The sequence below is a fragment of the Aptenodytes forsteri genome, unplaced genomic scaffold (assembly GCF_000699145.1).
Source record: "Aptenodytes forsteri isolate BGI_AS27 unplaced genomic scaffold, ASM69914v1 Scaffold134, whole genome shotgun sequence".
Classification (NCBI taxonomy): Eukaryota; Metazoa; Chordata; class Aves; order Sphenisciformes; family Spheniscidae; genus Aptenodytes; species Aptenodytes forsteri.
In genome coordinates this window covers 13,076-26,509 of record NW_008795694.1, presented here as the reverse complement: position 1 = coordinate 26,509, position 13,434 = coordinate 13,076, and positions in this window count along the sequence as shown.

Genomic DNA, 13,434 nt, shown 5'->3' with positions numbered 1-13,434 from the left:
CACTGATCGGATGAATAGCTGTGAAGGGAGCACAGAAGGAAAACACATCTAAAGGACGAGTTGTTCACACAACTCCTGCACAGGAATGACTGGAAGTTTCATAAAGGAGATGTAAAGTGTTCCAAGGACACTTATGCTTTCTCTCCAAAATTTGTACATAAAGTAGACTGAAAGTAGTAGACCTTGACAAAATCATTGGAACTACGTTTAAGGCCTTTTTTTTCAGTGAGTTACTGTCACAGGTTACGTGGCCAAATATAAAATGCAAGACAATACAATTTTAAGTGTTCCTTTGCGGGCAGAATTTTTATTTCTATCTTCCAAGTCTTCTTTTCTCCTGGATGTCTTCAAATTACAAATGTCTATCCATTTTCTGTAATAATTTGCCATGTGATGTATTTGTTGCTTACCTGCTCTTAATCAAGTTACACAGTACATACAACCAAGGTCAATCGTCTGTACAGACACTAAAATTGGTATTTCAGGTAAATATCAACACCATGACATAAATACCCATGTTTGATAATTTTCTGGGTAAATAATAAGGTACGAATAATGGGAAAACTGGGCACGCCTTAGAAGGAAGGAGGAAAGAGAGCTATAATTTATTTTGTGCTAAGGGTGTACTGCAAAAATGAGTTTATCAGGGTCAGGTGGGCAGAAATGGAAAGTAAAAACCTGAGGAAGGAACACAACAGGCTTCATCTGGGGCTCTGTCGCCTAACGGTCACACAGATTTTCATGAAGCTTATCGGTTATTACAGTTGTTGATTAGAATAAAATTAATTTCTTCTAGATTAAAAAAAACACCTTAATCCTCACATAAATAAATCAGAAGCCTATTATCATCTCAGCAGTTTTCCTGGCAGCTGTGCATCCCCAAGGAATTGATAAATACTGCAAAGTGAAGGTGCAAATGATTTTGTGTTAACGTTTTTGTGATACAGTCTTTAGTGCAGGGACTAGATCGCGCAGAGAGATGGCACGGGAAGCACTGCGGGACAGCCCGTCCCACAGACGGGGCTGCCAGGGGAGGGCGACCGCCACGCCGGCTGGGGGAGCCCATCGCCACTGCGAAATAACATGCGTGCCGAACCGGTTGCTTGCGGCTAGCCAGATGGTGGTTGAGCCTTCTGGCAAGTGGTGAAATATTGTTAGATGCTGCAGCTACTAATTGAGTTTTAACCTGATTATGAGCAGACAGAAGCCGTCTTTAGAGCAATCACGTTACGCTGATTGAACATAAATTCAATTAAAAATTATAGTGAGGACAAGCGGACCTCTGCTCTACTTCAGAGGGAAACCCACATGTCAAATCCGACTTTGAATACCATTGCAGTGAACAGGGTAAATACGCCTGGATAGACGCTAAGATACTACAGTATGTTTTAAGCGCTTATGTTGTTCCCTGAAGCCTTTGCCCAATTTCACAACATTTGTGTTCTTTTTCTTTGGGTTTGTTTTTTTTTTAATTCTTCACACAATGGGGATTTGTCTGCTTGAAACAGCAAAATTCTGGTTTATTGTGCTTTGGAGCAACTGCCAGATTCTCCAGTATTTACTGTAACTGGATTTCCCTCCCGCCTCTCCCACCCAGCTTTCGGTGCCTGCCCCACCAGCTCTTGCTGTAGCGAGGCACTGCCTGACTGCTGCTGGCTGTCCTTCCTCCGGTGTCACTTTGCCACCGTTCTGCACCTCCTGAGCCGTACCTTCTTACCACTCATCTGGTTGCTCTCCAGGGAGCCCCTGTGATGGACAGTCAGCTATTTTCTCATGACTCTAGTTTTAATTCTTAAAATTTCCAATTACAGTTCACGTTTACCTGCCCCTTTGTGTGTCCACTTGTATACTTACCTCTCCCTCCCACCACCCAAAGGAAAATACATACATTGGCTTTGCTTCCTGCTAAACTATCGCACTTTGAAATTGGCTGGAATGAAAGTCCGTCAGTGGAATGAAAGCTTAGAAAAATGGCAGTTCACAGCAGACACAGAGCCAAGCTTGCCAGCTTGCTTAGCATCGTTCTCATGCCAGCTCCGCACTGAAAGTGTGTTGTGCGTTAGAGAAGTTTTGCACTGGATAAAACGTGTAGCACAGGGTAGTCACGACGGTACCCTTGAAATGGAAGTCAGATGTGAAATTTTCTATTGAGTTGAGAGACACATGGTGCCTCACCATGGTTTATTTTTATATTTATCCCTATTTTCTGTAGCATGTCAGTGTTAATCTGACATGCTTTCTTACTTATTTCTGCCTTTCTTATGTCTTAACTCAGGCATGAGTTAACAAAACGAGAACCAACCTATTTGAACAAACCACAGCACGTCTTAACAAAGCTAGAACCGAGCTGGTTTTGGAAACACACCGTGTTGCCCACTGGGGGCACAATGTGACCCATCGTTTGTTCCACGGTATGGTATTGCGTGACTCTCTAATGCCTTGCCTCTGTCTTCGCTTGTTTTTGGTACATTGGTTTTCCTTGCCGGATCAGCAGCTCCTTGCAATCAGCATTGCGGTTCCTGTGGTTAATTGCTTCACACAAGTCTCTCTCTAACACAGCGTGACTTCTCAGTAGGCTTGTTTCTTCAGAGGGTAATCTCATAGGAGGTGGTCTGGATACAGGATTACTCATAGAAGGACAATCTCATTAATAGCTCCCCCTCCTGAGATAGATATATTTATGTATTTTTGGCAACTCTTCATTGTTACTGGTAATGTAATTCCACTAGAGACAATGTTTACCAGAAGTTCTCTTAAGCCAAGCACAGAAACTCCATTTTACTTTATCTCCCAACGTGTTTATTACACATGAAGACTACAAACTAACAGAGATTCAAATCCAAAGTATCATCTCTTCTTAAAGCAAGGCAATTTGGAAATGGTAAAGCATCCTCTCACTTTGAGCCTAACAATAAATGCAGTGAATATCCTACGGGGCTCTGGTCATTAGGCGTGTCTAATATTTAAATCTGAGATTTGAAATACTTAGACCATCCTAGACCAAACAGCTCCAACGAATGATTCAGTCTGTTTTCAAAGGTGGGTTTTTTGGGTTTTGCTGCTTGTCCTAGGTAGACATTTCGAATAAGTGCTAAAAAACCTTTAAAATCCCTGTGAGCCCTCGCTCTTCCAGTTGGGATTTGCACCAATTCCTTGTACAACATTTCTCCTCCTTTTCCGCAACCCTCTCAGTTGGAATATCCTGAAATTACTTGGCAGGCACCTCCTCTGCTGGACACAGGAGCCTTTCCTGGGCAGGGTACATCACTTGGGGTGGTCGCAGCTGCTTTGGCCCTTCTCCCCAGAAGCGCTCTACATCTCGAGCAGCTCACACAGCAGGGTAACCGCAAATTCTTGCTTCAAGCCACACGCAGCCTAATGAAGACCTTTCCCCTTCCAGCCCCGGCCCAGCACTCTTCGCTGTCATCGCATGCCACGGTCTCCCCATGCAGCATCCAGCGTCCTGCCTGCTGTTAAGCACCCTGCGCTGTCAGTGCTCCACTTACGTCTGTTAGTGTGAAAAGATACTAATTGTAAACATACTTTTCAGCCTGGAGTTCGTACCACGTTTTCAGGAGGAACCAAATGACTTTTAGCAGGAACTGACAACTGCCGAGTGCTGCCAGGCAGTCCCTTGGCAGATTTCTAATTCAGACTTCCCTGGTTTTGCTCCACGGCTTTTGTTTTTATTCTAGCAGATGTATCTGCATTGAATGGGAAAATGTTTTTTGGTAGCACTAGTACAGATCTGCTTTGAGCTGCTATGTAGCCAGGGTAACAGTACTACATTTCGTGGTGAGCTTACTATGCTCCCTAAAGTGGCACATGCTTTGGCATTGGCAGAAGGCTTGTTTGAAATAGCACAACGCAGAGCTTCATGCTGATGTTCTCAACTGTTGGCTCAAGCGGGTTCCAGCATCTGGGAATACCCTTCCCGGATACTTCCCTGTAGTAGCTACACGGCCACATTCAGCACGTTTTACTACTACAAAGTCAACAGGTGAAACCATGACCCTAATGAATCAACAGCAAATTTCTGTTCACCAGTGCTTTCCCCCAGTCTCTTTTATCTTCCTTTTTTTGTCAACTGGTATCATCTGTCAGGCTTTTCTCCCTCCCCAGTCCTACATGGGAGAGGCATATTAATTACCTCTGACACCTCCTGCAGCAAAGTTTACGTGGGGAATTTCACATGGGTTATTTCCATTCCCTTTGCTTGCCGAAACCTTGGCTTTGCGTGCCACGAGCTTCAGTAATATCCCCGACTTCCCAGAATAAACTTCCCATGGTAAAGGAGACATGGGCTGCTGGATGTCTGAGGGACAGAAAAACCGGTCCTGGTTTCACACTGCTTCTTGTATTGGGCAGGTTAAATGTGAGGCAGCGAGGAGAGCCAACAGCATGCTGGGCTGTGCCAACAGAAGCACAGCCAGTAGCTGGAGGGAAGCAATTACTGCCCTTTCCTCAGCCGCAGGGATAACCTGGGGGGATCAGCAGGAAGACAGAGCCAGCAGAGCCAGGCTCTTCACAATGCTGCGTGGCAGGAGGATGAGAGATGGTGAAATAGGAGTTGTTCAATTTAGATACAAGGATAAATAGGAGTTGTTCAATTTAGATACAAGGAAAACGTTTTTCTCTCAGAGGATAAACAAACACTCCAACAGGGACTCAGAAACGTGGTGGATCCTCCATCCCTGGAGGCTTCAAGACCCAACTGAACAAAGCCCTGAACAGCCTGGTCTGACTCCAGTCCTGATCCTGCTTTGAGCAGGAGTTGCGCTGGACGACCTCCAAGGTTCCTTCAAACCTGACTGAAGCATCTATGATCCGTACCAGTTTCACAACAGAAGTCATGTCAGATCTAAGGTTAAGCATGCAATCGTTACTCGGTCAACAGACAAACTCATATCAACAGTTTCATGTGGATAGCATCTATCTTGGTTTTAATTATTCTCTACTCTAAAATTTCAGGCTGTATTGCTCTGGAGAAAGCAGTAGCTTAGAAGTACAGAGTGTTTTATTGGAGGACCAAGATCGCTGAAGACTGCTCCTCAACTGATTCTGGCCAACAGGTTATTTTCAAGTGACTTTATTCTCCAAACATATTCCTGGGTAGAATCAAACTGCAGCGGCCCGTTTGTCTGGCCATGGATCCGTTAGAGAGGGACAAGCTAGGCAATAGAGCCGAATGAAAAACGGGAGAACACAACTTCTACCTGGCTGTTTCACCAGTCTTTCCTGATAAGTTAGCCCACTGCAACTGCAAGAACAAAAGCAACTGTTGCTGTAATTATTTCTCTGATATCTCACTGCACTGTCATCAAAATCTCAGAGTAAACAAAGAACTACAGCATATACAAAGCAGCATCAAAATCTCAGAGTAAACAAAGAACTACGGCATATACAAAGCAGCAAGTGAGTCGATAAGAGAGGTAGGTTGGGGATGAACTCCGGCGTACAACATTTATTATAGCTGCCAAACAATGAATTCATGTTGAAATTAGCAAGAGCGCTAAGCTGAATTTGTCCTAGTATTTTAATGGGAAGTTAGTACGTCGGCAGGAGAAACAGCAAGAAGTTTCCCCACTAACTGTGGAAGTGGATCACCACTGGCACTGCAAAAAAGCCTGCCAGCATTTGGCACGTTGATGATGAACGAAGCGCTGCCAGCTGCCCTTTCCGTAACCAAGAAAGAATTGAAAATACTGTTTTTTCTATTTTACCAGTGGATTAGGAGAAAACTGCTAGAAAATTGTTTTCCATATTTGCAGGTGTTTCGTACGTGAGTGCTTCCTAACATAGATAGAAATCTTTATTTTTGGTAGCTTTCTTTTAGCTACATCTAAAACACACTACATTTTTTTAGACTGTCCCTTTAGGTGAAAATAAAACATCAAGGTACCCGGACTTCATCATACTCAACTGGAAAATTATCCTCATCCCTTATTCCACACCACTGGCTGTGTTTTCTTCGGGAGGATCTATTTTGATTTTTTAATGCTATTTATCCCGATGAGGGAACGTGTCATTATCTTCCCACTTCTTTCATTTGGAAGAAAATAAATAAGGCAAGACAGTTCTCCATCAGTTAAAACTTCGGGGGTATCTGAGATTTGTAGCTCTCACCAGGAGCAGGGTTTGCTAATGAAGCTTTTGAAGCCACAGTGGCCGTGTCTGATTGTAATTGCTGAAAGGTGACTCTTGAAGAGGTTTATTTGCACTAATCAACACCATGTTGTGCCTCAAAGCTAGAGTTCCCTTAGAGGCACCGTCCCTACCGAGTTATTCTGCAATAACTAAACAGGCTTTTCCATTTACTTCTGTTCTGGCACCGTATCTGTTTTTTAATGGGATCCTTTGAAGCTGCTCTCCAAACCTGTTGTACAGTTAAAACTTCATAATTTCTTCCTAACACTTTCCTCTTGCAGCCCCAACCCCGTCTCCTCTGGTGCCCGAGCCAAAGGGACCTTCAGCAAAAGCGTTAATGTAAAATATCCAAGGGCTCAGGGGTGGGCTGCAAATACCGACTCCGTTACATGCAGAGTAACAATCATTTCTTATTTTCCTGATGGTGGAAACACTACATTCACAGTGCTGGATGCAGCTGGACAATATTAGAGGGTGGTTCTTGTTCAGCTGAAGCAGCTCTACGCTTCCCTCAATTTTTGTTGCCTGTATTTTACTGTACATTTGTTCTCCAGTAAAGTAGAAAATAGTCTGAGCATCTCAGTTACCAGGGTGAGCTCCACGTGGACTGTTGATCCGTTAGCAGCCACCATATCACTGAATAGATTTTCAGAAGAATAATGTTGGCGTTATAGGAAAAATGCAGCAACTCACCCCAAACTTACCCCCAGCACGTTGTTTTGTGCTTGTTTTATCAACTCGGGATAAATTGTTCTAACCTTGCTCTAAATTCCTTTCAGACTGGATTGCTGTGCAGTTCAGGCTGTCACATTACCCAGGTCCTCCTATTTTACAAAGTCTTCACCCATCGATGCCGAGCTCGCTGAACTGCATTAATGCTCGTTATCACGAGGCGGCCGTGGTGCTCAGGGCACAGCACCGTAACGGTGTCTAGCTCTCTAGTCTTCTCTGCAGGCCAGTTACCAGTGGATGCCTGGATGGCCCTTGTTTCACCAACGTGAAAAGAGTATCGCTACCGCTCCATTTTGAGCTGCCTGAAATCCGAGCCTGATTAATCATGGTATCACCTTCAACGCACGGTACGCTACATGAAGATGATCATTGTTAAGTGAAAGGCAGAACCCACAGTGAGATGAGTTTTGGATTGTAATGATGCCAGGGTTGGGTTTTTAGCGCTATTGCTCTGGCAGCCTAAGGCAATTACAGACGTTGCCCTCACGAACAGAGCTTTCCTGCATAGACCCGTTCCCCTGGATGGGCACAGTGCCTGTGGAAGGCTGTCACTGGAGCCAATTAAAGAAAAAAAAAAATTGAAAACTCTGTGAAGGTGTTTGGAAAGTGAGAAATAAATCCTACCTGTCATTTCTTACTCAATCCAGCTAGCAAAGCATGATCCTCACTAATTACCACCCTCACACGCTGTAGCAAGGGAAGGATCTAGCTCTGAAGAGCAAGGATTGCACGTCACTTTGGGGACTGTGATTAGTCCAAGTCTTAAGTAAATGAGTTTGAAGCTGACAGTTCACTCAATACGCTAAAGCCACTAAGCGTAGCTGGCACATACCGTCACCACGGGCGCTCTGCGTGTGACAGAGGCTTAGTGGGAGCGAGCCGGGAGGCTGAATTACGATTCCTCCTGCAGACAGGGTGAACCTTTCGGGCCGAGGCTGAGATCATCGGCTAGACAGCGCTGAGGAGCCGAGCGGCAGTGAGGCCATCGGACCAGAACAGAGATACAAAGCGAGCACTGCAGTAAACAAAGAGGCTTTTGCAAGGAGTTAACACCTTCTCAAGCGTGGGGCAAAACACGCGTGGGTGTCACCCACCAGCTCGGGGTTTGTGGCACTTGTGTGTTCTACCTCTGTAAGAGAAAGGCGCTGCCGGTGTCTGCTGGACACTGACCGAGCAGGGGACCTGTGCGAGTCCCTCACCTCCTCCTGGCTCATTCTTTCCCTCAGCCCACTTCAGAGCATTTCCCCCACCTGGGGATGTTCCAAATACTCATTTTTGGAAATGCTTTCAGATACAAAACTACTAAATACAACATTAGGATACTTTGGCCACTGGTTGCTGCTTGCGTTATGTCTCAGCCCTAGAGAAATATTAAGGCGGCAGGGAATACCTGGCCTTATCTGTTGTTTCAAGATGCCGGTCGTTGCGATCCATACAGTCCTGTGCATGCCATTCGATAAAACATTAGCCGAGTATTGCTAGGGATCAGAATCCGAAGCTGGATTTAACTCCCTTAAGTCACAGCCCTGTCAGGTCGTCGCCACATGAATTTTCAGAACAGCAAAGCCTTCCCCTGCTCATTTAAGTATATAAATGCATTATTTCGGTCATAGATTAAACATTGTTCATGGGTACAATTTTACACGGACCTGTCGGGAGCTTTTACTGGACTGTAGCAGAAACCAATCTCAAAGTAATTTATTAACATTTTGAGGCTATCTGAAGGTCACGTGTAATCAAGATTTGAGGCAAAAAGAGAGGGATGCTTGTTTAAAGCAAACAGGAATTTGATTAGCCTTGAAACCCCTCAAACTACTGGGGCCAAAAGCTTTCCTAGCAGGCAAAGGAGGTTCCTGCTGTCAGTCAGGGTAACAAAACCCTTCCAAAACTGACATGCAGAAGGTGCAGGTTCATCCGAGTGTTTCCAGCTCTCACGCCAATGACTGACAAACAATTTTAAGACTTCAAAAACTTTAAAAAGCAAACAAACAGGTCAGTCAAAAGATGCAGAGCCCCAGATGCTGAAATCAGATGACTTTAGGAGGTACTTCGTTCTCATTAAAAACATCTAGTCCCCATGATTGCCCGCAATCAAACGGTCAAGTTTCAGATAGGGGAAAAAAAAAGCTCCAGGTCTGTTGCATTTTAAATTTAACCTGCTGGGTTTGGCTGGTGGTTTTGGTGTACGTGGAGTTGGCGGAATGAGGGAGGGGTGGGCTCAGTCAATCAGCAGGTCTTTTTTTTTCCATCATGAAGGCTCAGGGAATTGTCATCACCAACAGTAAAGTCGAAATGCCACTTAGCTGAGATTTACGACGTGGAAGCATTAGAAGCCTCCTTTTCTCAAAGTTACGTATGTTCAATCCTTGCCCAGCAGACGCTGATTTTTATTTTTTTTTTTACCTTTCTCTTCAAAATGCAAAAGTTTTGATTTTCCACAGAATGTAAAATCAAACATCCCCTCATTCCTGACCCACATTTGCCGCAGGTCAAGTAATTATGAATGAAAATGCCACTTTGTTTATATGAGTTCCGTTTATGACAGAGATAAAGTTATGAAATTTGTACTCCTGGCATCTTATTAATACCGCTCTGCTGTAAAATTCCTCAGGCAACAGGCGAAATAATGACCTAAAACTGCAACAAGATAATTACCTTACAATGCAGGCATTTTGAAGATAGAGTTAGCTCTGGATTTGAAAATACAATTTTTTAGGACCTTATCCTTTATATAAAGGGTGCGAAACACTTACAATTACCTTAATTTATTTCCTTGACATTTTGGTTTAGATCCAATCAATTCCTACGACATTAAGGAAAACCTTGTCATTATTCAATAACGGGATTTAGCTATTCAAAGCAATTTTCTTAACCTTTAATTCTGAAAAAGCGAGTCTTCAAATCTCAGCAAAATTAACTTTGTGCCGTGGTGAAACACCTTGATCTATACAATCTCTTTATTGCAGCTGGTGTGCCAAGATGCTTTGACGAATGAAATAAATTAGCAAATTCAGCGCTTCCCTTCAGCTTCCAGCCGAAAGCCCAGCGTACGCGTGCAGAGGAGTGATGTCCTCGCCGATGTAAGGCCACGGAGGAAGGTTCTTCTGAAGCATCGCTAAAGCAGATGACGTAAACTACATCTAAATCTTAAGCGGACACTCTTCAAAATCAATTGATTGGATTTAGCTTCCTCCGCTTTCAAATGGAAGGAAACAAAGCTTCTTTCCGCTTAGCGATGACCCACGCGGACGTCATGGTTCAAGACCATGAACTTTCCCCAGTGTCCCTTTGTCAGTAACACCTGATCTGGAAATCGCACAACAGATTAATTCAACAAACGAATTTCCTTTACGAGTGGAGCAGGTCAAACTCCCGCAATGGGAAGAGACTTTTATAGCGCATTTTACCCTTGTCGGTCCCGCAAAGCCGATATGCGCCAGAGGGGACACCCTGCCTCCTCTACGCATGGATACAGTTTCTCACTTGCCCAGTTATTGGAGATTTCAGAAGGGGACAGCAGCTGCTCGGGACCATTAACATGGTGACCTGGTTCTGGCTGGGATAGAGTTGATTTCCTTCCTAGCAGCTGGTACAGCGCTGTGTTTTGGATTTAGGGTGAGAACAATGTTGATAACACACCGATGTTTTAGTTGTTGCTGAGCAGTGCTTACACTAGGCAAGGACTTTTCAGCTTCCCATGCCACACCGACTGAGCAGGCTGGAGGGGCACAAGAAGCTGGGAGGGGGCACAGCCAGGACAGCTGACCCCAACTGGCCAAAGGGACATTCCATACCATGGGACGTCATGCTCAGTACATAAACTGGGGAAAGCTGGCCGGGGGGGACGCTGCTCGGGGACTGGCTGGGCATCGGTTGGCGGGTGGTGAGCAATTGCATTGTGCATCAATTATTTTGTATATTCTTTTATCATCATTATTATTTTCCCTTCCTTTTCTGTCCTATTAAACTGTCTTTATCTCAACCCATGAATTTTACTTTTTTTCCCCTGATTCTCTCCCCCATCCTATGGGGGCTGGGGGGAGTGAGCGAAGGGCTGTGTGGTGTTCAGCTGCCTGCCCAGTTAAACCACAACATATGGGAACAGTGTTGCTGATGAAGATGCACCAGCCCGTGGAAATACTTCACTGAAAACCTACTTCCTGGTGTTCCAGCTACACGAAGCAAAACAACTTGACCTAATGAGGCAGCCTGGAGAAAGTTTTCCATGAACTTCTTATTCCCGATTCTGAAGTTGCAACATTCTGGCCATGTAAGGTGCCTACGCTTCTCATTTCGCCACCAAGCTCCAAAATGAACGTGACTTACCCGGCCACGGTCAGAGCTCACATTGCTCTTTTGAGAAAAACATCACCTTTTACCCCCACCCCCCCGTCCCCGTAAGCAAAACAAACTACTCTCAGCGTCCAGCCAGGACAGTCTTTCACAAACGAAAAACATTAGTGAAGCAGGCACCGAAGGAAACCCAGACAGGTATTTCTTCTTGGACACCAAGATGTGGGAGATGGCAACCCAGCAAATGGGAACGCAGAAACAAAACTCAGTTGCCTCCCTGAGGTGTTTTCTGCCCTCTTCGCAAAGACCTGCAAACTTGGAAAGTAAAGGCTAATCGGGGGGGAAAAAAACCCCCTCCCCTATAACTGGTCTTGATTGCTGAGAGAATCTAAGCGTGGTATTTGGAGAGCATGCCTATAGCAGATTCCTGTAATAAATCTGAAAACGTTGAAGTTTACCCCGATTCTGCCTTTGTTTTCCTGGTTTGTTTTGTTTTTAGCAGGTACTATTAGCAATTTCTGAGAATAAACATAACAGTTCCCCAACAATCAAAACAATTTTCTGTTTATCTCCATAAAGTGAGCGTAGAAGAAAGGTGAAAACACTGCCTTTGAGCAAGACCACCGCAGCTTTCCCCTTTTGCCTCTTAACACGCTCCTCCACCCTGAAAAGGAGATGCCAGATGCTCGATAGCCGTCACGGAGCACGTCCAGCCAGGGTTCGCAGAGGTTTAATTTCTCACGTGCTCCAGACGTCGTTCCTAACGTAAATTACAGCTCACGCAAACGCCAGCAAACATCGTGCTTCCAGGCAGAAATACCCTAACGCCTCTAACCCTTAGCTACGGGCAGACATAGTAAAAAAGTGGCCACGTAAGGATACGTTAAAACACAGAGTTTTGTAATTTGTCGTAACTGCCTTCCTACAGGACTGGCCGTCGGAACCGAAGTTCAGCATTTGTGCAGGGGCAGCGATTAAATGCTAATACATGTCCGTCCGTCCGTCCTCCATCCAAACTGGCAGCATCTTGCGTGGCACCACGTTCTATTTCTTGGTAACTTTAAAACCAAACCTGCTCCACTGGTTTTTTTGCTCCCTTCCTATTTAGCGAATGCAGTTTTTAGCTGTGCAGAATCTCACTTTGATAATATTAGTTGCCAAAGGAAGCAGCTACAGTCGGTATAAGAATTCCAAGCAGTTGCAGAAGGCGTCTCTAAGAACAACAGAAAAAAAGCTCTCACTGAACTGGGCCTTCCAAGTGAACGTAACTGGGAACAGGGTAGACGAAGCGTCTGTGGGGAGTTCCGTACAGGGCAGGTCGGTGGTTACCTGCGTGTTACGTGAATTCTCCGAGAGGAGATTTACACAAACCAGCGTTTACCACTCGGGCAGAAAGAGGAGTTGGGGCTTTTCAGTAATCTCTACCTATAATCAGGCAGGCTTCTACCATTTGACACCCAATGGAGAAACCCCCTCGCGGTATTCCATCGCTCTGAAAACTTGAACATCAAAGCGGTCCTCTCTCAAAAAGGAGAAAAAAATGGGCAACAAATCTCCCATTTTTAATATCACCTGTTCAATTTACCCTTAAAAAACCCAAACCAAACCTGTCTTGTCGTTAGGCAGATAAGCTACGGGAAGGATTTTCAGAGCAATCCGCTTCCCATTGGGTCTGGAGAGGAGCTGACTGTAAAGGCTGAGGTGGGTGAACTGTGGGCACCAGCCAGCCAGATCGTGAAGACAGTGCAGTCTCTCTCCCTGTTGTGCACAGGTTCCGCTGTCCTCTGCTTGGTAAACTTACAGCTGATTAACCACGTATTAACGACCCGCCCTCCCCGTGGTTTGGGACAGCTTCTTTAAGCTTCTGCAATACACGCGTCAAGCAGCCGGCAAGCGTAGCACAGCGTGTGCGCGTCCGCAAACATCCTAACGGCGTGCCGCAGTATTGCCAAGGGGACTTGGAAGGTACCAGCGCTTCCTTTAACTGCGTACCAAGTGCCGCTTACCAGAACCGTGCAACGCAACCCCGGCTGACAGCTCAGTTAAGCGGAAATTGATGGTATTGCTGTAATGGAGTTATCAGTGACTGATACCTCCTACGCAGCTTCCAGGTCACACTCACTTAAGCAATGATAAACGAGCATGAAACACTGTTAGCACAAAACAAGATCATAAATACTCAATTCTTAGTTAAAAGAACCCAACAACTTTTAGACAGCTGGAACATCTTGTGGTTTACGTGATTTTATGGATGTCCTCGCT